This window comes from Nicotiana tabacum, chromosome 20 (assembly GCF_000715075.1).
Source record: "Nicotiana tabacum cultivar K326 chromosome 20, ASM71507v2, whole genome shotgun sequence".
Taxonomy (NCBI): domain Eukaryota; kingdom Viridiplantae; phylum Streptophyta; class Magnoliopsida; order Solanales; family Solanaceae; genus Nicotiana; species Nicotiana tabacum.
The window spans coordinates 16604799-16631220 of NC_134099.1; the positions used below are offsets into that span (position 1 = coordinate 16604799).

The 26422-nt window shown below is 37.2% G+C and overlaps 1 protein-coding gene and 1 long non-coding RNA gene across 2 annotated transcripts in view; both read left to right on the forward strand.

The window, feature by feature from the left end:
- LOC107778470 (putative late blight resistance protein homolog R1B-12) overlaps positions 1-26422 on the forward strand; it is a 58632-nt gene that overhangs the window by 6344 nt on the left and 25866 nt on the right. The window lies entirely within an intron of this gene.
- On the forward strand, positions 16458-25406 carry LOC107773179 (uncharacterized). Its single transcript, XR_012703922.1, has 3 exons — positions 16458-16605; positions 17016-17210; positions 24946-25406. It is a non-coding gene; the product is annotated as an uncharacterized LOC107773179 (long non-coding RNA).

A 26422-nucleotide genomic window follows, 5' to 3' on the forward strand; every position in this document is an offset into this window, starting at 1 on the left:
TCATATTTTTACTAGCTGATTTTATTTCCGCATTGTCTTTAATTTTGAAAAGAGCTATGATATTCAAAACAATTATGAATTCAGTCGAAGCATTTCAGTTTATTATATATCTCGCTCTTATTATTTTTTCTATCATTCACTTTATTTTACACAGCATTACTATTACTTGCCTTGACGATGAACCAGCGATTGTGACTTGCAATGAGACAACACAACAAACGGATATGGATTCGGAAGAGGATGATATACCAGAAGAGGTCGTCAGAGAGGTTGAGAATTTTGAGAATAGGCCTAAGTCTAACTTGTACGAAACTGAGGTCGTTAATCTAGGAGATACAAAGAATGTCAAAGAAACGCGCATCAGTGTTCACCTGTCACCATCAGAAAAGAAAGAGTACACAGAATTCCTAAAGGAATATGAAGACATATTTGCCTGGTCGTATGATGATATGACTGGTCTCAGTACATCCATTGTAGCTCACAAACTGCCAACAGATCCAACATGTCTGCCGATAAAGCAGAAGCTCAGGAAATTCAAACCCGACATGAGTTTGAAAATCAAAGAAGATGTTACCAAGCAAGTCAAAGCCAAGGTTCTCAGGGTAGTAGAGTATCCGACATGGTTAGCCAACATCATGCCAGTGCCAAAAAAGGATGGGAAAGTTAGAGTTTGTGTTGACTACCGGAATCTTAATCGGGCCAGTCCCAAAGACGACTTCCCCTTGCCTAACATACACATTCTTATTGACAACTGCGCCAAGCATGAGTTGCAGTCTTTCGTTGATTGTTTCGCTGGGTATCATCAGATATAGATGGATGAGGAAGATGCAGAGAAAATGACTTTCATCACGCCATGGGGAATATATTGTTACAAAATGATGTCATTCAGTTTGAAGAATGCTGGTGCCACCTACATGAGAGCCATGACTACCATCTTTCATGACATGATACACAAGGAGATCGAGGTATATGTGGATGACGTCGTTATCAAATCCAAGAAAGCCAGGGATCACATGGAAGACCTAAGAAAGTTCTTCAACAGACTGAGGAGGTACAATCTGAAACTGAATCCCGCCAAGTATGCATTCGGGGTTCCTGCTGGTAAATTATTGGGTTTCATCGTGAGTCGTCGAGGAATAAAATTGGATCCGTCAAAGGTCGAAGCTATCCAAGAATTGCCGCCGCCAAAGAACAAGAATGACGTGATGAGTCTCCTGGGGAGACTCAACTATATGAGCCGGTTCATAGCTCAGTCCACGGTCATTTGTGAACCTATCTTTAAAATGTTGAAAAAGGACGCTGCCACTAAGTGGACTGATGATTGTCAGAAAGCTTTTGACAGAATTAAGGAATACCTATCAACGCCGCCGGTCTTGGTTCCTCCTGAGCTAGGAAGACCCCTATTGCTTTACCTTACGGTATTGGATGGAACATTCGGTTGTGTTCTGGGACAACATGATGAAACATGGAGAAAGGAGCAAACCATCTACTATCTCAGTAAGAAGTTCACACCGTACGAGGCCCAATATTCTCTTTTAGAACGCACTTGTTGTGCTCTGACTTGGGTCGTGCAGAAGTTGAGGCATTACTTCTGTGCTTACACTACTTATCTCATATCCAGAATGGACCCTTTGAAGTATATCTTCCAGAAACCCATGCCCACTGGCAAGCTCGCCAAGTGGCAAATCCTGCTAAGTGAATTCAACATTGTTTATGTGATCCAGAAAGCAATAAAAGGGCAAGCCTTGGCGGATCATCTCGCCGAGAATCCCGTGGACAGAATACGAGCCCTTAAAAACGTATTTTCCCGATGAAGAGGTATCTTTCATAGGAGAAGATATTGCAGAATCCTATGATAGTTGGAGGTTGTTTTTCGACGGAGCTGCAAATTTCAAAGGAGTTGGCATAGGAGCAATCCTAGTATCAGAAACTGGCCAGCACTACCCGGTATCCGCCAAGCTCAGGTTCCCTTGCACCAATAATATGGCCGAATATGAAGCCTGCATCTTGGGGCTCAAAATGGCCATTGACATGAACTTTAGGAGTTGCTAGTGATCGGGGATTCAGACTTGCTCATACATCAGGTTCGAGAAGAGTGGAAAACCAAGAACTCTAAGATACTTCCCTACTTGCATCACATACAGGAGTTGAGGAAAAGGTTCACAAAAACAGAATTTCAGCACGTCCCTAGAGTCCAAAACGAGTTTGCTGACGCATTAGCTACTTTATCATCCATGATCCAACATCCAGATACAAATTTCATTGATCCCATCCCAGTAAAGATTCATGATCAGCCAGCTTATTGCGCCCACGTTGAGGAAGAAGCGGATGAAAAGCCATGGTTCCATGACATCAAGGAGTACTTGACAACATGGGAATATCCAGAACTTGCCAACGCTACTCAGAAGCGCACACTTCGTAGGTTATCCAACAATTTCTTTCACAGTGGAGGAATCGTGTACAGGAGGACTCCCGATTTGGGTTTACTAAGGTGTGTCGAAGCAAAAGAAGCATCCAGGCTATTAGACGAAGTGCATGCAGGGACCTGCGGGCCGCACATGAATGGTTTTGTCTTAGCAAAGAAGATACTCCGAGCATGGTATTTTTGTATGACTCTGGAAACAGACTGTATCCAGTATGTTCGCAAATGCCATCGCTGTCAGATACATGCAGATATGATAAAGGTGCCTCCAAACGAGCTTACTGCAACAAGCTCACCATGGCCATTCGTCGCTTGGGGAATGGATGTTATCGGACCTATCGAGCCTGCCACATCAAATGGGCACACGTTCATCTTAATGGCAATTGATTATTTTACCAAATGGGTCGAAGCAGCATCATAAGGCGGTCACTAAGAAGGTTGTGGCGGATTTCGTCTGCGACCGCATTGTTTGTCGGTTTGAAATTCCGGAATCAATCATCACCGATAATGGTTCCAATCTCAACAACGACTTGACGAAAGCAATGTGTGAAACATTCAAGATCAAACACAAGAACTATACAACCTACAGGCCTCAGATGAATGGAGCTGTGGAGGCAGCCAACAAGAATATCAAGAAGATACTAAGGAAGATGGTCAAAAGGCACAAACAATGGCATGAGAGGTTATCATTTGCCTTATTGGGATACCGCACCACAGTCCGTACATCGACTGGAGCAACTCCCTACATGCTGGTTTATGGTACAGAGGCGGTCATCCCCGCCGAGGTAGAAATTCCCTCCTTAAGGATCATACAAGAAGTAGAGTTGGATGATGTAGAATGAGTAAAAGGTCGCTACAAGCAGTTAGCCCTTATAGATGGGAGAAGGATGAATGCAGTTCGCCACGGTCAGTTGTATCAGAACAGAATATCCAGAGCCATCAACAAAAGAGTTAAGCCAAGGAAGTTTACACCGGGGCAGTTGGTGTTGAAGAAAATATTCCCACATCAAGATGAAGCCAAGGGGAAGTTCTCTCCCAATTGGCAAGGTCCGTACATGGTTCACCGGGTTCTAACTGGAGGAGCCCTTATTCTTGTAGAAATGGATGGAGAAGTCTGGCCGAAGCCAATCAATTCAGATGCAGTGAAATGATACTATGTGTAACCACTTATGATTCCCTTTATGATGTAATTTGAACTACGCCTGACCTGATTTCCGTTTAAGAAGGGATACGTAGGCAGCCCTATGGGTTCGGTCACAATTTAATAAAAATTCCATCCCCCCCCACTATTGGAACTGGGGCAGAATTTTGAGGAGGACCCTCAAAATTCCTAAGTTGATTTTTTTTAGTCATTCAGCACAGCCGTCAGAAATGTTCACTTAGCAAACTGGGGCAGAATTTTGAGGAGGACCCTCAAAATTCTGGAGCGAAAGAGGTTGCAATGTCTGGAACCACGTCGCACTCGTTGGTTCATCTAAAGAAAACTATTTTCGATTATATACTTACGTTATATTTACTAAATCATGCATAACTATTATCCGGATTGCTGTTGTTTAGCGACGCTACCCCAATGACACACAATGTCAAGAGCCTGGGGAAGACGAACTAACCTTTTCCCCCTTACAGAACTCACGATTTTTCTTTGGATGCAGGCACTCAATTCGCAATATCATTAGATATATTTATGCACTCACACTTTCCCAAGAATGCAACTTCTTAGAACCATCACGTGCCAGCAATTGCTATCCGTACACAATCTCCCCAGCAGTCATATTGTCATAATCGGCTATCAGCTAAGAGATCTTACTACTAATCGTCCTTTTACATTCTTGCACTGCATAAGGCTACTTTTCTGCCTTCCGAAGTTAAGCTCTACCTCCATCTGCATATCTTTGCATTGCATAAGGCTACCTTTCTGCCTTCCGAGACTAAGCATTGTCTCCATCCTGCATTTCTCATCATTTGCATAAGGCTACCTTTATGCCTTCTGAGATTAAGCATTGTCTCCATCCTTCATTTCTCTGCATTACATAAGGCTACCTTTCTGCCTTCCGAGACTAAGCATTGTCTCCATCCTGCATTTTTCTGCATTGCATAAGGCTACCTTTCTGCCTTCCGAGACTAAGCATTGTCTCCATCCTGCATATCTCTGCATTGCATAAGGCTACCTTTCTGCCTTCCGAGACTAAGCATTGTCTCCATCTTGCATTTCCTTGCATTGCATAAGGCTACCTTATCTGTCTTTCGAGACTAAGCCCTGTCTCCATCTGCATTTTGCATAAGGCTATTTTTTTGCCTTTCAAGGTTAAGCTACCTCCATCATCATCTACATAAGGCTACTTTTCTGCCATTCGAGACTAAGCTCTGTCTCCATCTGCATTTTGCATAAGGCTACCTTTATGCCTTCCGAGGTTAAGCTCTACCTCCATCCGCATTTCCTGCATTGCATAAGGATACCTTTCTGCCTTCCGAGACTAAGCTCTGTCGCCATCCTGCATGGCTGAAAGATCGCCACTTTATTTTCTTGCATCGGCTGAAAGATCGCCACCTTATCTCTCTCGCATGGCTAAAATATCGCCACCTTTTATTTACGTCTTGCATCAGCTGAAATATCGTCAAATCCTACATTTCATGGGCTGAAAGATCGCCACCTTCTGCATTTCATGGGCTGAAAGATCGCCAAATTGTCCAAAGGTGTCATTGTTCGGAGGCACCATTTGCATAGACCGAGAACGCCATGCCATGGCCTGAGGACCCCATTTTATCTTTTGCATATCATTATTCAAAGGCATCATAGTTCGGAGGCATCATCTACATGGCCCGAGAACATCATTTCATGGACTGCGAATTTTTATTTACGCTCTTCATAGCCCGGGACGTCATGGTCCAAGGACGTCATCCTAACCGTCTAAATACAACATTCATGGTCCATTGAGAATTTGTCACGTTTAAATTTATGCACAATATATGTTCGTATTGCTCATTTGCAGGTAAACGGGCTAGCAACGACCGTCTCAGCAGGAGCGATCCCGCTCCAGTTCCCGCAGCCTATCAGACTTCAACCACTTTTCTCAACCAAACATCGTGTCCGTTCTTTTCAAAATCTCCATCGGCATATCCCGTCAATGGATCCTGAACTACACATGGCCTGATTTCTGTAAGACCAGGGATATGTAGGCAGCTCAGGAATCAGAGCTCGGTCAAAACTTTTCAAATCGTTTCTTTCGGTCAAAATTGCCCATCATATCTTTACCCGACAACTCTTTCATCCTTCTCGGGTAAAGAGGGGCAGCTGTTGATACCCAATTTTTTCCTAGATATTTTTTATATACTCAAATACTTTCAAAATGGCATGTATATGCATATATGAGCATGCCCAAGAGTTTTGGTATTTTTCCCTAATTTTTAAGATTTTAAAATTAGTTTATTGTCTATTTCAGCAGTACAAAATCCAGTAATTGCTCTCAAAATTATCATTTTTTGTGAATAATTTATTTTCATTCTCATATTTACACCAAAATATAATTAAGTTTATTTTTGCATATTTTTACAAATTTATTGGATATTTTTAAGGCTAAACTGCATATAATTGCAATTATAACCTATTTTACGATTAACAACATTTTATAATTATAAAATCATTTTCAGTATTTTTATATTAATATTTATAGATTATTAATTAGTTCAATGCTTTTAATTTGTTTTTAAAATTATTTTAACTATTTTATATAAAATAAAAGGGGAAATTGGCTATTTAACACATAGCCCATTATTATTTCAATTTTAGCCCCAATTTAACCCCACCCCATCAGATTTAATTTAACCCAAGACCCAACCAAATTTGCCCCAGCCCAACTCTAAACTAACCCAGCCCAACTCCAAAACTAATCTGAGCCGTTGATCAAATAAGATCAACGACCCAAATCCCTTTTCCTTAATTAAACTTTCACCTACCCCCTGACCCCTCACTTTTTGAGACCGGTATCTCTATCTATCCGTGTCTTCCTCTCCTTCTTTTCTCTAGAACCTTCTGGTTCTTCTTCTCTGATGGCCTTCACCATCTCTCCAGCCACCTCCAGCCTCGCCTCTTTCAACCACCAACCGCCCTGAAGCCTTACCCCATTGGTTCTTTCCATTCATGAGACTCTGTGGGTCTTCACCATGAAAGACGGTCACTGAAGCCTTGCCTGGGTTTGTTTCCAGCCTTTCTCCGATGGATTTTTGTTCGATGGTATTGTAAACACCATTGTTCCTAAGTTTCACAGCCAGGTTTCTCTCACTTCTCCCTCTGGTTTCTTATGAAACCCTAATCTCGTCCTAAACCTCTTAAATCTCTGTATTTTTAACGATTTTCAACTCATACCTTTATGTTATGCACTATTCTCTACTCGATCTTTACGATTATTCAAGTTTTAAACGTTTTTGTTCCCTTTGGAAACTAGGGTTTCTTAACCCCTTTTCGAAAATACTTTATCTTCCGATTTTGAGTACTAAGTCATGATTCTCAGCACTATTTCTAAATATTTTTCTTAAGTCTGATGAAACCCTAGCTTTAGGGTTTATATTTGTATTATTGCCGTGTTTGCTTGTTTGTGTGTTCTTCTAGATTCTTCTCTGAGTTCCGTGCTCTTTGCTTTAATTTTGCCGCTAGTGTTTCATTCCCCTACCCTTCTGTGTTTTTTTCTTAAGATTTCTCTGATTGTTTACGTGGTGATTTTATACTGATTCTTACAAGCTCCCTTTAAGACTGTGATACTTGCCTTAAAAATTGTGATTTTGCGTATTTTCCTTATAGTTTGATACTGATTTCGAATTGCTTCCTTAATTTATGGGATACCTTCCTCAATTAATACTGATCTCCTAGGTTTTCAATCTTTTTCATTATTTTTGAGACTATTTTCCAGAATTAAGGTAGTATTCGGCCCTATATGTGTGCACAAATATGTTGATTGATTTGTTTGAAATATTTCCCTAATTAAGTATCATGTACCTAGCCTTTATTGTATACCTTATGCTATTCTGTTTCCTTATGTGATCATACTATGCTTTATGATTTCTTTCCTTTTAAACAACTGCTTATTACCGTTTGACTTTGATTCCTTAATTAAAGGGGAGTCCTTATACTGATTTGATTATGATTGATACCCAGTTCCTTAAATATCGATTTCTACCTTGTTTGTTTGCTCGTCTTCGGTACTATAAGTACCCCCATTCTCTTTTGCATGGGACTCACTAACACATTGCATATCACAAACTCACACAGCAATACACATTGCTCTCTCTCTCTCTTGTGCTACTTCTCTCTCTTGCTCTGTTGTTGTTCCCTACTCCTGACTATTATTAGTCGGCTGTAAAGCCAAGGCTAACATTGTGCTCATATTTGGCTCTCGCATTCTGCTGTGCTCTCTTATTACTGGTATGTCCTGATTAGTTTCAAAGTTCCAAACCAATGTGGTTATTACTACTTTAGTGTGTTATATTCCTAATTGTTTTCTATCTATGCTCCTGCTGTGCAACATGTAATTGACCCCTTGATTGCCTGTTGATACTTGCATGCTCATGACCACTGTTTGCTCCTAATCTTGCCTGTTATGACTATATTCTGTTACTACTTACTATTATGCCTAAATTCGACCATTTCTAGGTCCTTTAAAACTCTTTGATTTTGTGTACTCATGCTACTGAATTTGCAAAAGTCTCTGCATCTCTTGGTGACATTATGTGATCTATTTGTCCCCTTTGCCCATTATCCTTGTGTGCAACTCTCCAATTTTTGGAAAAACTCTTTGAACTACGAATTTTCCTCTTCTTCCGGCACTTCACACTACTCCTAGAAATTAGGTCCTACCCCCTTCGTGTGAGTATTGCTTTGAGTACCCCTGAGTACTCACTGAACTTTGACACACAAGGATGGTAATTCCGTACTGCACCTGTCCAACATTTTGGTAAGTGTTTGGGTGCTGGTATTGGCCAGGGACCCAATGGGGGACCTAGGGAGCTTTGCCACACCCTGACCATGTCAAGGCTGTGAAACTTGAAAGGAGTGAAGTTGGAAGAATGGGCCTGATTGAAGGCTCCCTATAGAATTACTTCTTATTTTATTCTTTATTACTGTAATTCGACTATCATTGGTTTGTAATAATTTGTAAACGAATGATTGGGGTTGAATAGTGAATATGGGGGGGGGGGGGGTTATGCATGCTTAATTTAAGTAATGGGTAAAAAACATGCTTATAGGACTTTATTTATTTATCTGTGCAATAGATAACCTGTATAGGACATGCATCTCACACATTAGAAATCCTGTTCTAGGTTCTTTACTTTCAGCCTGTTGTTATATTCATTTCGTAACTATGATCAGTTAATAATAGGCAAACAACTGTTATAATGGCTGCTGTTGTATTCTCATAATCATTAGCATTTAAAAATCATGTTTTAGGAACTCTTATGAGCATTAGACATCCTGTTGTTTAGGGTTTTATACTTGTCTGAGTTGCAATTGTTAAATTCCTAATTAGTACGCTTAATCTAATAATACAAGTATGGTTAACTGTTTGTTTATCCCTCTTACGACTAAAAAAATTTATATGCATGTTCACCCTTTAAGATAATTAGGCAACGCAAACGGCGCCTAGACAAACTTTAGGCCTAATAAGAATCGATTAATCATGTTTTACCGGTTTAAGAACAATCAACCTCTTATAATTTTGAACTCTGTTGCTCCCACTCTTGCTGAAGTTCACTCTATTTTTAAAAAAAAAACTCCCACTCTATCTGGAAACAAAATCTTGAAATTGTGCATCTATTTACTCTCACTGATTTTCTGATTCTTGTTCTATTATGTTTTCAAACTACTGGGTTACCATTCTCTGCCCAGAATCGTGCTATTTTGAATACTTGTCCTGCATCTCGTTAAGCTACTGTCACTACTTGATTTTCAAAAACCATGCTTTAATGATTTTTTTAACTCAACTGTTGTTATCTATTCCTGTTTTCTGAAAACTCCCATCTTTGAAACCTTAAATGCGTTTGAGATGTGCTGATTACATGTTCACTTGTGGAGGGATCTGTGAGCCTTTATTTGTCTTTGTATGCTCCCTTATGTGCGGTCCTATTTGTTATGTATGTCACTTAGCATTTTATCCTTTAAACCTGAGGGTTCAGCCTACTCCTTACCCTGTAGGATTAGTAGTCTCAATACCTCCGAGACTAATAGGATTGGGGCGGGTAATAGCATGCAATAAGTAACGATACCATCCCGCGCTTTAACACCTTAACAGGGTGGGAAGGGTAGAATATGGCTATGATGACCGGTGTGCTAATATCACGTGCGACCCCTCTTTTGAGGAGTGATTGTTGGATATTGCATTGAAGTGATCCATATTAATCATAAACCTAGGGGCCCCTTCCCTTTATTTGCTTTCATCTCTTCTTGTAAAACTATTCAAATCTTTTTTCATAAATTTCTGCCCTCTCTACTTGCCTTCAAAAGTTTTCAACCTAATTGCAATGTTATATGCGATTCCTTATTTGAGCCTTGATTGTTTACTTGTAAAGTCACAATTATAACATGGCCGGGACCACACTAGTGGATCTTGAGGGATGCCTAACACCTGCCCCTCGAGATAATTTCTAGCCCTTACCCGAACTCTGGTTTTCCAACTCAAACCTTTCTTAAAAGTGTCCTAATGCACTATAATCATTAGGTGACGAATCTTCAAAATTTCAAAACCCAATTCTCGAAAGGGAATAGAGTTGTCCTCCCAATATCGTATACCCGATTTCGACCCGTAGAAAAAGGGGGCGTCGACAGACATAACATAGAGATCTCTTCATTCATTTTTTCAAGTATCTAAATCTCTCGTGAGATTTTATGAAGTGTTATGTCATGTGATCTTCTAGATCACTTGCCTCCTTTATTATGTTCATTTGCTCATCTTCTTTATCAAGAAGTTTATTTGAAACCGATTTGTCTATACGCTTTAAGCGTACCATAGACTTTGTCCTTCTAGGACTTAATAGGAGCATTTGCAATAAGAATATAGTTACTTTCTTTGGGTCAGCAAATGCGTCTGGCTTGCTTTGCAATATATTGCAAATGAATTATCTTTTTATGAATTTCAAGTTCATATTGTTTTATTCGAGGATCTAGATGTACAAATGATAATTCATTCCACGTAACTTTTTCTCAACTATTTATCATGTCTCCCTCTCATGTTAGAAAAACTAACTTGCTTCCTCAACTTTGAAATTCACCTTTGTGTGTTATGGTGTTGATCAGAATATACACCGCACATCAATAATAATAAGATAAAATTATTTGGTTCCTGAACCTGAACCATTTGTGAGGGGAGAATGTAATATACTTTCATATATAACTTATATCAAACTGATATAGATAATTTTGTTCTCATAAGCAACAACGTAACTATTAAGTGGAGGCACTCAAGAAACTATTTTGCTAAACCAACTGTGACGTAAACTCTTGAATAGAAAATATAGAAATTATGCTCTAAGTTAAAAATTGAGCAAGTTACCTCGCAAACATTAGGTTGTGGGTTAATAATAATCGCACATGTAACCATCTCATAGATGCATCTTATGTGGTATACATGGCAGGTGAATGCACCCATATTCACCTTTGATATTTTCAGTATTCGTGGGATTCAATCCCAATTTTAGTTGGTCTATTAATTAACTAATGAGAACAAGCAATGTAAGAGAATTCGTAAAGAACTTTCTAGTTCTTTAATATTTAAATTCTCTTTTATTTTTGCACATCATACTTAAATTAATATGGATAAATCAATTATGCCAACTAGATAAATTATCAATATTGATAAACTTCAGGTTTACACCATGGCGTGTGCAATTATCAATAAACTCCAAGTTTATTATGATATGAGTTTTTATATCAATAAACTTCTACTTTATTGTGGCAATCTTTTATTTGTGTAGTACAAATTGGAAAATAAAGAGGGTAACTTTTCACATACATATTATCCCGCTATAAGTTGTAGTAATAGAAGATATTAAATCGTTCCTTTATTTATAGTCTCAATATAACCAACCGCCTTTGCGAATACTTTAGAAACTCAATTAAGTTTCTTTGAGACTTACTACGTCACAATATCTTATCGATAATTTTAATTTTATTTCTCCAAGATAGTATAATTGGCTCTTCCAGAGCTTTCAATTAATTTTGTACTACCACATATTCATTTACATCCATATAGTGAATATCTCTTTCAACGAGAAAGTTAGACCATTATGGTCATAGTCAAAATTATTATAGGCAAGATATGTTATTTCTATTACTTTTACCCTGTAATAATAATAATATTGCCATAATATTTTGGGCATAATTACAATAGGTATGTTATCAATGTTCATTCATGCCATAATAATAAAATTATTTTCTTATTTCATCTCAAACCTCCTCTTAGAGGTGAGTGTGGTATATTCACTACCACTAGCACATTCATATTCTTCCAATAATGAATATGTATTCGTAAATCAGATGTTCTCACATTCACATCATGAATGGACCATAGTCATCTGTATGTGCTTTAAGAAATCTCATGTCAAATCGATGACAAACATTAATTTCACAGAGTAAAGGCTTATTTTGAGAATTCTTATTATTCTCATTGTAAGCACGTGATTTTTGCCCTATGAAAGAATTACTCCCAAAAAAATTCAAAATAAAATGATTTTCCTTGGTGTGCAATTTTGAAAATTTTTATGACATTTTTGGATAATTATTTTTATTTTGTCTGTGCATGTTTATTTGTTAAATTAATAGAAAATACAAAAATATGTCGCATTTTGCATGTAGGATTTAATTCTACAATTGTTAGTAATTAAGTTTGTTTTACAAAAATTAAAAATTACAAAATAGGCATCTTTTGCATTTTTAGCATTTAATGTCCAAATGTACAATTTTATGTTTAATTATTACTTAATTGTGCGTTAATTGTTATTGGGAGTTAATTTGCGCTTTTATAACTTAATAATAATTTAAGGATTTTTAGAATTTAGTTTTAGAAAAATAAAAGAAGAAAAGAGAGAAAATCGAAATTGGGCTCTTCTTCAAATTCAAGCCACAAGCCCAAAAATACCCAACCTTCCCTACGACCCGGTCCATTTCAAACCGGGTCGACCCAGTCCATAACCCAAATACCCAACACTCCTCCTAATCTTCATTTCCTAAACCTAAAACTAAATGATCCGCCCCCTCTCTCTTCTTTTCTTCTTCTCCAAAAAAACTCCCAAAAACCCATCCATGGCTGCCCCTTCACAACAACCCCATGACCACCTGCTTTACTCCTTCTTCTTCTGCTGAAACACCAGCAGCTCCCCGTCGACCTCCCTCCAGATCCATACTAACCAGCGACCCCATTTCCTCTTGAGTCCAAACAGACCTTGTCACTGCTGTTTCGTCTTCTTCGTCTCCGTCAAGCTCCCATGGCTGCTGCGTTGCTGTGTCTTCTTCTACGTCCAAACCGAACCCATTTTGCTACTTCTTCGACCAACAACGACCAGCCACAAACGACCACTGCCACTGCTTCGTTCGCCATGAATGTCGTAAGCTCCAAACTCGATTGTGTGTCGTCCAAACATCTACTTTTGCTTCTGCTTCCTGCTGCTTCTGCTACGTCCAAGCAGACCACACTTCTGCTTCTGCTTCATCTTCTTCGTCTCCGTCGAACTCGAGCCCGAGCTCCCATGGCTGCCCTAGCTGCTCCCTCATCTCCATCACTGCCCAAACGACCTCCAGGCGACGCAGCGGCAGCAAATGTTGTTGCTCCGGAGTTCTATCGCCTGCTGCTTCGTCCAGCGAACAACAGTCCATACACAGTTCGAGTTCGTCGTTGGTCAGTCGTTGTTCGTGGCTCCGATCCGGTTAGTGGGTTTGAGTTTCACTTTTGTCCGTATTTTGTTTTTGATATTCTCGAATCTAAAATCGGTAAATTTTTGATTTTTGTTTTGTTCGTGTTCATTGTTTTGTTAATTTTTCAGTTTGTTCATGTGAAATTGTTAGTTTAATGTCGTTAGATTCAAATTGAAATTTAATTAATTATTTCTTCAGTTTGTTTCATGTGTTGTTATGTATTTTTTCAGAAATTATTAATGTTGGTTAAATCATTTGAATCCGTCATGTTTGTTGTTTAAAATAGATTTAATTCATGTTCATCTTTGTTTGAAGTTAGTTTGTAACCCCAGTGATTTAATGTGAGTTTAGGTTTTGGTTTTTGACTTGTTGATTTAGCTTAAATCATGTATTTTGTTGTTGATATTGTTGTCTCTTTGCTCATTCATTTTTGGTCTAAGTTAACCAGGATTAGTTCCCAATATGGTTAACTTATTCCCATTAATTTGAAGCTGTATGATTTAATATGTGTTCATTAGATTTGTTGTTGAAATTGGTCATATTTGCTGTATTTTGGTTGAGATTGATTAGGTGATTGGTTATAGCTGATGGGGTAGTTTGGTAAATTGCAGTACGTTCAGGGGTACAATGGTAATTGCAGTAAGGTCGGAGGGGTGTTTTTGGAATTAAACATTTGAACAATTTTTTAATATAATGGGGGACAAGACACAAATTAGTGGGGTAATAATGTAATTCTTTATGTTAAGCATGATGGACAAGATGTAATGGGGTGGAGTTGATATAATTGTTTAATATAATGGGGGACAAGACATAATATAGTGGGTGGGAATAATGTAATTATTTATGTTAAGCATGAGGGACAAGGGTTTAAAATAAAGAAAACATTAAGTAGTGGGGACAAAGCATGCAATTGGGGGAATATTTCGGGTTGGGGATTCAAGACAAGAGTCTTGTTATATATAGAGTCATTTGACACATTTTAAGGAAGGCTTTAAGACTTGAGAGAAAAGACTTGAACTAAAAAGACTTACTTAGAAAGAGAGGAAGACGTTCTGAAAATCCTAAGAGAGTGTTGGAGAGTTTAAAAAGAGAAAATAAAAACAAAGTGAGAAACGTGTTTAGTTTTCAAGTTTTAATACACGCGTGGGTTGTTGATGTTTAGTTTGTTTACGTACTTTTGGGTTTGTTCTATTGAGTTGTTCGATTTTCTTCAAAGTTTTCTGGGCCTTGAATCTGGGTCGAATTGCTGCTGGGTTGCTGTTGTTGCTGTGTATTTACACTACTGCTGCTTCTACTGATCTTCATCTTCTTTCCTTGCTTTCCAAATACCAGGTACACAAACTGATACACTGGTTCATCTTGTAAGCCACTCGAAACATGAATGCAAAAATGAGAAAGATTTGAAGTTGTAGTTTAATGTAGTCTTTTCTTTCTTTTACTGTCTGTATATAGAACATTATATCCGTTGTCCATGTAAACTCTTTAAACGACTCATTTTCGAAACTTGACTATAATAACTCGAAAGTATGTAAATAAAGTAGGACCTTTTCTTCATTTATTTTAGAAAACGAACTTAATAGAAAAAATGTAGTCACTATAGGTTTATCCTTTTAAATAAAATGAGACGAGCCTCGCCAAATAAAACGCACAGATTGCGGGGCCCTCACAAAATGTATGTGTTAATTACTTAGAACTCGGGATCGGTCGTTTAGCAAAATTCCACGGCCTTACCCAGAAATAATAATACGCTAATCGCTTTAGGTGCGTATTTTAATAATCTTACCTTCTTAAACTCGGGTGTGCATTTCATGCGACCCAAATTCAGATCCCAAAATATTGAATAAAAATATGTTCCGGATTGCGGGTGAATTTCATGTGACGCAATCCAAAGACATGTTTTAAACGATGTTCACATTCCTTTAAAAATATAATAAAAGCGGTAAAGAGTTAAAATTTGCACATGAGCTCATAATTGTATAAAATCAGATAAACAAGCCGAATATGACAGTTGAGCGACCGTGCTAGAACCACGGAACTCGGGAATGCCTAACAACTTCTCCCGGGTTAACAGAATTCCTTATCCGGATTTCTGGTTCGCGGACTGTAATACAGAGTCATTCTTTTCCTCTATTCGGGATTAAATTGGTGACTTGGGACACCCTAAATCTCCCAAGTGGCGACTCTGAAATAAATAAATAAATCTTGTTTCGATTGTCCTTTAATTGGAAAAAACTCCTTCACCCCTCGCGGGGGCGGAAAAAGGAGGTGTGACACTCATTACCACAGTGATGGCGATTATAATTTCGTCTTTTGCCACGTCCATATCCATTCATACTTTCACGATAATAATTTTGTCTTCTTTTAGACTTATTACATATTGCTACCACATTCTCTTAAGGGAATGTGAATGAAGCAAATTCAATGGGACGTATTTTCACTTCTTTGCCCACAATCATACATGAATTTGATCATGACAATGCCTATAAATTTTACCACTTCAGGTGGTTATAATTTCTAATAAGCTCCATTAGACTTATAATCAAAATTTATTGTCTTTGCTTGTAATTAAAATCAAATTATAAAATTTCAAGAGTTTAGAAGAGAAAAATAAGGTAAAATACATACCTTCAATCCAGAATTTATTCATGAAGTAAGTTCATGGAACAATTGATAATCATTATATTCAATATTATACACATGTTGAGCACCATGCACATATTCAAAAGCCCGGTGACTAAAGCAGATGCCTCAACTCAATTAGTTATAGTCTCGTGTTGATAACGTGTTATGAAACAATAAAAGAAGAAGAAGAGTATTGCAGAGAAAAGTAAAGAGAATTCTTATTGATTAGGGATCAATAGCAGTGAAATAGAATCCGTCTATTTATAGGGAAAAATTGACTTAGCCACCAAGTAACAAACCATAAAATATCTCTAAATATAGACATTTACCTTAAATAAAATTCTATTTATAACAGATCATGTTTATTGTATTTTATAAATAAAAATCATCACATCCACACACCTCATTAATGTGATTAGCATGCACTTCAGCTACATCTGTCTTGCCGTCGTCACATAAGCATGATCAACGGTCAAATATCTTTGTTAATAGTCATTCCGTTAAATAGAGGTGTTAAAATGTAAAAAATGGGAGTTAGGGGACCGACTTTTAAAAAATGGACAAGTATCAACAGTCAAAAGAATTTCCTATTGGGGTAAAAAACGAAACAAAAAAGCCAAACAAAAGCGCTTCGGAGCTCGGTGGTGCTCTTCCTCTCTGATTTTCGGTATGAACTATTAAATTCGGCTGATTTTCGAATTCTTTTAACAATCCCTTTAATGTGTAAACAACCAATTAGTTCATTATAATCAAGTTCTTGTAAAATTTACAATCTCATGCTTGTTCACAAATCGTTTGTGAAAATGTCTCAACCATATTTTATTTTACCATTTGGTGAATCATGCTTTTAAATAGATATATATTGCTGGGCACCTCCTCTTTTCTACGTTGCTACCTCCCTCCAGCATAGAAACCGCGTAACTCTGCCACCAAGTCCTGGACAGATGGGTTAAATCACCTAGTGTTTTTTTGCCTCCATTGAAATTTGAACCTGAGAATTCACGGTTTTCGTTCCACTCATTGACCACTAGCCCATAATCTTGGGTGCGTTTCAGAATTCAGTTTTTTATTTTTCAGAATTGGGGTGCAATGATAGCGGGGATTCGTATTCGGTTAAAGGGGTGGCAGCAGGCTGCAGTTGCAGTTGGTTCTGCAGTTGGGGCGTTGTTAGATCCTCGAAGAGCAGATCTCATTGCTGCTTTGGGAGAGACAACGGGGAAACCAGCTTTTGATAGGGTTCTTGAAAGGATGAAAAAGAGCCCTGAAGGCAGAGTAAGACCTTTTTTACTTTATTTATTTCAATTCATCTTTCAGTTGAATGCAATGGCTTGCTCGTCATTTATATATTTGGCTTGTAATAATTGCAAATTATATTTCTTTTAAGGGTGATTTTGGGGAAGGGAGATTTGGTGCCTGTTGCCACACTAGGCTGAGTTAGCCACTGATAGGCATTGATCTTACGTTGCTTACATCAGGTTACTCTAGAACTAAATCAGAATTGATATCTGGCCTATATGAAATTTGGTTTACTATGCGTTGCTGCTCACTTGTGAACCTTGGTGACAACTGAAGTCATCATGAACTCACGAAGAGCACCAGCTTTGAGCATCTTCCACTCCCTTCTTACTTTGTACTGATAGTTAATGAGGAAATGAATCCCCAACTCAATGAAATGGTCCAACTGGTTATAAATGATGGCAGTTCCATCTTACTCCTACCATTTACAAGCAGCCCATTGAAGCCAAATTCTCAGTATTATGAGAAGACTGATCACCTAGTTCTTCAAGTGCCAGTTAAGGATGTCTACTTGCTTCAATAGACTGAGAAATACTGCAGTTTGTACCCCTTACTATTTGCTGCAATTTATTGAGCTATTCTGTAGCGGGTTTAGGTTGCCTCATGCATCACTCATTTCAATGACCTCCAATTTGATTGTGCATTTGTTAACCATACTCATCATGACTAGTGCTTAATCTCCCTTGATGCTACACTAAAAAACAATCTCTCGAGTTTTCTATGATAATATGACTCTGATTTGCCCAGTTCATGCTTCTCGTTTCTTTCATGTTAACCAAGTACAATGATTTCAGCATCTTTTTGAGAAAGAAGAGATAAATTCTATTGAAGATTAGGTTTCCACACAGGCAGATAAAGATGTCTGAATTCTGAAGGCACCACGTCAATTATTTTACATGCGTAAAAACCTTTTTTTTTACCAACATGCTGCATACAACCTTCTTGAGGCGTATAAAATAATTGAGGTCCCAGAGCATCTGTTGTGCTCTGTCATATGCCTTGAGATGGGAATCTAGATCCCTGGGGCCATCTGCCACTGCTGATTTAACTCTCCGAAGTGTCTCTTTTGCCTCACCAACTCTCCCCTGTTTCATCAAGCAAATACCCAAATTGCTATGTGTTGTTTTCTAGTGCAATCAAATATAGAATTTCTTGATTATCAGTAGCCCGGGTACTTCTAAAATAAGCTTTGACCGAAGTACACAATTTTTGGTTAAACAGATAAGGAAAGGAACGAGAATTGGCGGAATAAAGGAACAAAGATAATTAGAATTGGAGTTAAAAATCAAATTAGGAGAAAAACCGAAACAAAAGAAGGCAAAACACCTTTGACGTTGAAAGCGACAAAAGTTTTGAAAAAAAAAAGGGATGGAGACGAAGTAGGTTATAAGTTGGAAATTTGGAGTTAAAATATATATATAAAGAAAAAAGGTAAAGGGTAAAATAGAATTATGGAGTAATAAGTTAGTGCATAATTAGAAAGAAAAATAGGAAACAATCCCACCACATCAAATCGGTTGTTTAAAAAAATGGGATTTTTCATTATTCCGGAACAATGGATTTAACAATACAATACAACCAATTTTAACGAAACAATCAAAACAAATATTGTTTTGGAATAACAATACAATACGATACAATGGGTAACAATCATCCAAACAAGTTGTTATACAACAACAACAACAACAACAACAACAACAACCCAGTATAATCCCAATTAGTGGGGTCTGGGGAGGGTAGTGTGTACGCAGACCTTACCCCTGTCCTGGGGTAGAGAGACTGTTTCCAAATAGAAACCCGGCATCCTTCCCTCCAAGAACTTCCCACCTTGCTCTTGGGGAGACTCGAACTCACAATCTCTTGGTTGGAAGTGGAGGTTGCTTACCATCAGAGCAACCCCTCTTGTCCCAAACAAGCTGTTATAGTTGTGTATATATATCCGATACCTGATAGAAGGATGGCTATACTTCTGGGAACGAACCATGGGCGAATATGAAGTTTGTAGATATTAGTTATGCAATGGAATGAAAGACAATTCCGAATCCGCATCTTCTATGAACAAGGAAGCCGTAAATAATACAACTATGAATCTCACGAACAGTTCGATCCCGGCTCAGGATGAATGCTGGAGAGTGGGACGGGAAGTGGTGTTTTCCCTGGCGGATGAGTGAGTAACCCATAAGAACTTCTCTGGCGGATGAGTGAGTAACCCATAAGAACCTGTATTTGAGAGTTGAACAATAACTGGAAACAGCTGCTAATACGTTGAAGGCTTGAGAGCAAAATTACAAATGAAATACTATATGATTTTGGTTGAATTCTTTTCAAAAAATAGTAAACGCTACTCTATACTTCAAATCTCTAAAATGGAAAAAGCTAGAAAGTGATAATATTGTCACTTCCCAACTAATAGCCTGGGCTCACTCTGATTAGCGATACCCACATTATTTTATTTATTGATACTTTTAGTGGTTGTTTGGTTCACGGACAAAGTTATGCAGGATAGATAATATTGGCATTAATAATCCATGGTTATGTACTAGTGCTTTATTTGGTTCATTGAATTAAAAATAGGATATACGACTTATAATCCAGAATATTTGTTTGGTATGAAGTTGGATAAATTTGGATACGTTTCTGTTTCCAATTTTAACATTAAATATTTCAGTTATGACAAGTGAATGGGGCTCTTGAGGGGGTAACATTGTCATGTTGATAACTATATCTAGGTTAATTGATCCTGCTATTATTAATAAATAACACCAAGATGTTGGTATAAAATTTGTACCGGTATTAGCTAATACCGGTAAACAAATATTGTCAGTGTTTCATACCGGAATTAGAATTCTAATCCAGTTAACCAGATGGCCCGTTAGAAAACGCATTTGTTTTCTTAGCAGAATACTTTCATGTTATGGCAAAAAAAATGCTTTGTACTCGTAAAACATTTTTTTTAAATATTTACATTTCAATTTAAATGGTAAGAATAAAAGCAGTATTGACTTCAAATAGTTAATATGTTATAATAGGTTTAAACTTGTGTAGTCTAGTGGTCAACAAAGTGGATTGAAAACCATGATGTCTTAGGCTCAAATATCAGCGGAGACAGAAATACTAAGTGATTTCTTCCCATCTGTCCAAATCTTGATGGACAAAAAGCTATCTGGTACCTGTTGACGGTTCCAAGCTAAATATTCTTATATATTTATTGAATTTTTCAATACAAATACCGGATCTAGACAAAAGTTACTGGGTTCACGGGAACCCGTGTCTAACCCACTGGATCCGCCCCTGTTGCTGGTGGGAGGTAGCAGTATCTCGTGGAATTAGTCGAGGTGCGCGCAAGCTGGTCCGGACACCACAAGTATACAACAACAACGACAACCCAGTAGAATCCCACAAGTGGGGTCTGGGGAGGGTAGTGTGTACGCAGACCTTACCCCTTCCCCGAAGGGATAGAGAGACTCTTTCCGAAAGACCCTCGACTCAAGATAATAAAAAGACAAAAGGAGGGAATATTAGATTTATCACGAAGATCATAGGAAAAATAGGAACATAAAATGCAGAAGAAAAATGCAAAGCAAAAACGATGGCTAGTAAGTGGAACCTGCGTCGAAAATAGAAAATAGTAAGAAACGGCATTACCCCTAGCTATCTTAGACAAAACTCTACCGGACTAGGCTTACAAAGACACAAAGTAACGCAAGACTTAACTACCTCCTAGCCTACAACCGTAATACTCGACCTCCACAACTTCCTATCAGATATCATGTCCTTGGAAACCTGAAGCCTCGCCATATCCTGCCTGATCACCTCTCCCCAATACTTCTTAGGCCGCCCTCTACCTCTTCTTGTGCCGTCCACAACCAGCCGCTCACACCTCCTTACTGGAGCATCTGGGCTTCTCCTCTGTACATGCCCAAACCATCTGAGCCTTGCTTCCCGCATCTTCTCATCAATGGGAGCCACTTGCACCTTCTCCCGAATATTATCATTCCTAATCTTATCCATCCTAGTGTGCCCGCACATCCACCTCAACATCCTCATTTCTGCTACTTTCATCTTTTGGATATGTGAGTTCTTAACAGGCCAACACTCAGCCCCATACATCATGGCTGGTCTAACACCGCTTTATAGCGCTTACCTTTGAGTATCGTTGGCACTCTCTTGTCGCACAAGACTCCAGATGCTAACCTTCACTTCATCCATCCTACCCCAATACGGTGTGTGACATCCTCATCGATCTCCCCTCCCCCGTGGATAACCGAACCAAGGTACTTGAAGCTGCCTCTACTTGGGATAACTTGTGACTCAAGCCTCACATCAACGTTTACTTCCCCCGGCTCAACACTAAACTTACACTCGAGGTATTCCGTCTTCGTTCTGCTTAGCTTGAAACCCTTAGACTCAAGCGTCTGTCTCCAAACTTCTAATTTCTCATTAACACCGGCTCGTAACTCATCAATTAGAACTATGTCATCGGCGAATAGCATGCACCATGACACCTCCCATTGAATATGGTTTGTTATCGCATCCATCACCAGGGCGAATAAGAATGGACTGAGCGCAGAGCTTTGGTGTAACCCCATCTCAACCGGAAAATGCTCAGAGTCGCCTCCTACTGTCCTAACCCGAGTCTTAGCCCCATCACACATGTCCTTAATTGCCATAATATAAGGAACCGACACACCTTCTGCCTCCAAGCATCCCCAGAGAACTTCTCTTGGAACCTTGTCATACACTTTCTCCAGGTCAAGGACACCACAAGTATAAAAAAAAACATATCTATATTATATTAAAAGGAGAGTAGTATGCATTGTGGTTAAGCCAAATGGCAAACTAAAATGAAGCCACTTGGCAATTGTAGGACAACATTGATTATTAGAAATTATAAATGGAAACATAATTAAAGGAAGTAGTTTAATGAATCTTATACATAATCTAAATATATCTTAGACAAATCTAATCTCTCTCTCTCTTTATATTTATATATATAGATATTGATCCACTCATAGATTTTCTTCTAAATTAGCTGCTCCACTCATAGATTTTCTTCTAAATTAGCTAGAAATATGGAGGTTTATATTTTAAAGTTATTTATACATAATTCAAATAATCTAAATCACAATCCGACATGATTTATGTCCGCGCATCGCACGGATATTAATACTAGTATTATATTAAAAGGAATGTAGTGAGGCATGACATTAAGCTAAGTGGCATATTAAGAAAATGTCACTTAGAAATAGTACATGGAGAAATAATCTAAATAGAAATATTTGTACTTAGTATTTTTAAGACATAATCTAAATAGATTTTTAGACAAATTTAATAAGGATTAAACAACTTAGATTTGATCAAATTTAATTTATGGTAGAAATCAATTAAAATTGACTCACATTCTTATACTAAATAAATTTTTATAGCTTTCCAAATATAATTATTAACTACCACTTGATCTACTTTCTTTCATTTCATAATTTTATTATTTTTAGAAATAGTACATGGAGAAATAAAATGATAGTGAAAATATTATCATTAGATATAATGTGTTCAAACAAATAAGAAATTAACTTTTATGATTAATAATAAAATGAGTGTGGTAGAAATAGATATTAAATTAAACAAGCTAGTGAAAGCCACATAACAATGTAATAATATTATGTATTGAATAATAAAATAGCAAAAATAAGGAATAAATAGAGAGAAATTAATCAAAACTTTGATCATAAAGAAAAATGATAAAACTTATTTAAATTTGAGATGAGAAAGTTGTTATTTATCTATTATGATAAGAAAGATGATATTGTGGATAATACCACACAACTTATGTCTAACAGATAAAATAAGAACTTAAAAATATTAAAAATAGCGTGAGAATATTTATGCTAAGAATTAGTTTAGAGAATAAAATAAAGTGAAATAAAATACTTAAAAATACTATTGATAAATTTAAAAAACTTAAGAATTCAAGCAATATTTTAAAATAAAATAGATATTTATTTTAAGATTAAAAAATTTCTAAATTTACCTATATTATATTAAAGGATAGTAATGGATAATAATACTAAATAAAGTTGCAAATTAATTAAAAGCCATATGAAACTGTGATAATACCATATATTTGACAACATAATAGCAAAAGTAAAACAAATAATTAAAAATTAAATATTAGAAATGAAAGGTAAAGACTATTTTGCTTAATATTAGAAAGTTCTTAAATTTATGATGAGAATGCTCAAACTATGGATTTGACCACCAGAAATTAAAGTCTTACTAGATAAGAATTAAAATTTAAAAAATATAAAATAAATATCTAATATAAGTAATTTTATTAACTAAAATTAAAAGTTAAATTTTGTATCTTAAAACTTGTCACACCTCCTTTTTGCGCGCCCGCCCCGAAGGATAAATGCGCGAGGGGAGTTTTTCCAATTTAAGTGACAATATTCGAAATGGGATTATTTATTTAATTCAGAGTCGCCACTTGGGAAAGGTTTGGCTTTTGGTGTCCCAAGTCACCGGTTTATCTTGAATCCCAAATCGAGGAAATTTTCGACTTTTCCAAATGAAGTCTGCGAACCAGAAATTCTAAATAAGGAATTCTGTTGACCCGAGGGAAGGTGTTAGGCACCCTCGAATCCCGTGGTTCTAGCACGGTCGCTTAAATTGTTATAATGGCTAAATATCGGATTTAAATACATGTTGTGACTTATGTGCTTTTATTAAGTTTAAAACCGCTTTTATTATTATCATTTTTTTTATAGAATTGCAACGTCGTGAAAATGCATCTCGAACCACGTCACAATCAATGCACCCGTGGTCGTCAACACATTTTGACTCCGTTGAGACTTGGATTTGGGTCACATCAATGTGCACCCGTGTTTAAGAAGGTTAAATTATTAAAGGTGCTCCTAAAGCAACTAGTGTATTGTTACTTTTGGGAAAGGCCATGAAGTTTACTAAACGGCCTGTCCTGAATTCTAAATATTTATTATGTTTAGTTGTTGAGGGCCCCGCAATTTCGCATTTTTTATTTGGCGAGGCTCGTCTCTATTTTAGAAAGGATATCCTACAGTGGCTACATTTCTAATGCATTTGTCTTTAAAACGAGAAGGAAAAAAGATACATGCTAATTTAATTATATGCTTTGGCCTAAAACGGATTCTTATTAATTTCTGTTTAATTGTTTACAAAGTGAAGAGGCGTCGTACCTTGTGAAACGTGCGAGATTGACAGAATGCTATACTTGTATCCAAACATTTCTCGAATCGAACTTAACTAGACTTATTTAGGCTAGATTAAGGAAATTGAACGCTAGACATTATTACTAATGGGGATTCGAACGTGCTCCTATATATTGCCTAACGATCCTGATAAAAGAACTAAAATAACACAGAACATTATTGTGTAAGGTGGAAATATTCTATCCTATGCATGTCATTATAGTTAAACGGGAATCCAGTCGAAAATTCTATACCAATTATCCATACATTCTACGTATTGTACCATTACATCTTGTACTAACAAACAACTATAAACTAAGATGCAAGAGGCTAAAACTTGATTAAGTATTAACTAACTAATCTTTCGCTACTGAATTACGCACTAATCAATTTATACAAAAGAAGTCAATATACCATGAGCATTACAAAACAGACATCTAAATTTCTTCAAACTCCTTTCATTTCATGCTTTCGAACTGTTACAGTTAACACCAAAAATGGGACTCGAAATGTGTACCTGAATGCTGAAATGCAAAGAAGAAGTGAAGCAGAAGAGTCAGCGGCAGCAGATAGTAGAATAGCAGCAGCAACAACAAAACAAAATAATTGGAGTAGAACCAAAATCCCAGCTAGACCAAATCCCAGAGTGAACCAACAAACAACCAGCAAACTCAGTTGGATTTAGAAGAAATCATGTATTGGACAAACAGGTCAAGACCATTGAAATCAAGACAGCAAGAAGAATGCAATTTATAGTTTTGTCTGTCTGTGTTATCAAACAGAGTTCTTTCCAGTTTTCTGCTTTTCAGAACTGCAACCCTCAATCTCCAAAACTAAATTTTTCTATGTGTATTCTCTCTTTCTCTGTCTGTGTGTGTGTATCTATGTCTATCTTAAAGTCTGTATGCCTGACTTATGTGTGTATGTGTATATATTTTTGCTCTCCTCCTCTTGGGTCTATCTCTCCCTCTCCCTAATTTTTTCTGTCCCCTTTTATATGCCTAAAATCAAACCCTTAACAGCCTCTTTGGACAATCAGAACACCCTCCCATGTGCTGCCTTTCTTTTCAGTTTCTACTTAATAAATAAAAACAAACCCCCATGATATTCCCTTGGCAGGCTTACCTTTTTAGTAATGTTTATTATTTCTGAAACTTAAAGCAGAATATGGGCAGCAGAATGTAATCTGACAGCATGTGCTGTCAAATTACTTTAGACTTAATAAAAACCTTTATGCAGGACACAGGTTGTGCACAATGCACATGTGGTGCATAAGTGCACATGTTGTGCACAAGTCCACATGCCCTCCAATTCAGAACTGTAACTAAACAAAACAATCCTTTTACATTTTTGATTCAAAATAACAACTATAAGTAAACAAACTCAGTTCCTAATTGATTCAAGCAAATGTGTCCAGAAGCAAATCGATTGGTTATTGTTTAGACAGTTAAAACTAATTGACGACACATGTCGACTCGACTATATTAATCATAACATGTACAATCGTAGCCAAAATCAGACATTTAACAATATCAAGCATATGATTTGAATTGTACTGACTAAGCAGAATTGTACTCGAGGAATCAGTTAATCAGTTCAAATTTGAAATTCAGCTAATTGCACAACACATACATACACATTATCAGAACAAGCAGAAGAAGGACTCAATCAAACACCGAGGTTCAGGCAAGGTGGAAAGGACACAGTCGGCAAAATTCAAAAACACAAATTTCACAAAACATGAACAACCTTTTAAACAACACATGGACTAAAAAAAAATAAAGAGAAAACAAAACTTACCTTAAAACTTTGAAAGAAGGAACAGAAAATCAGCTTGTGTTTGAACCGACCCTTTTTAAGGTTGAACGGACTTTAATCGAAGGGTTTCTCAGATGAGAAACACTTCGATTAAGGTCCATTAGACCCTAACCTCTTGGCTTAACAGGCATGGACCAAGCTTGG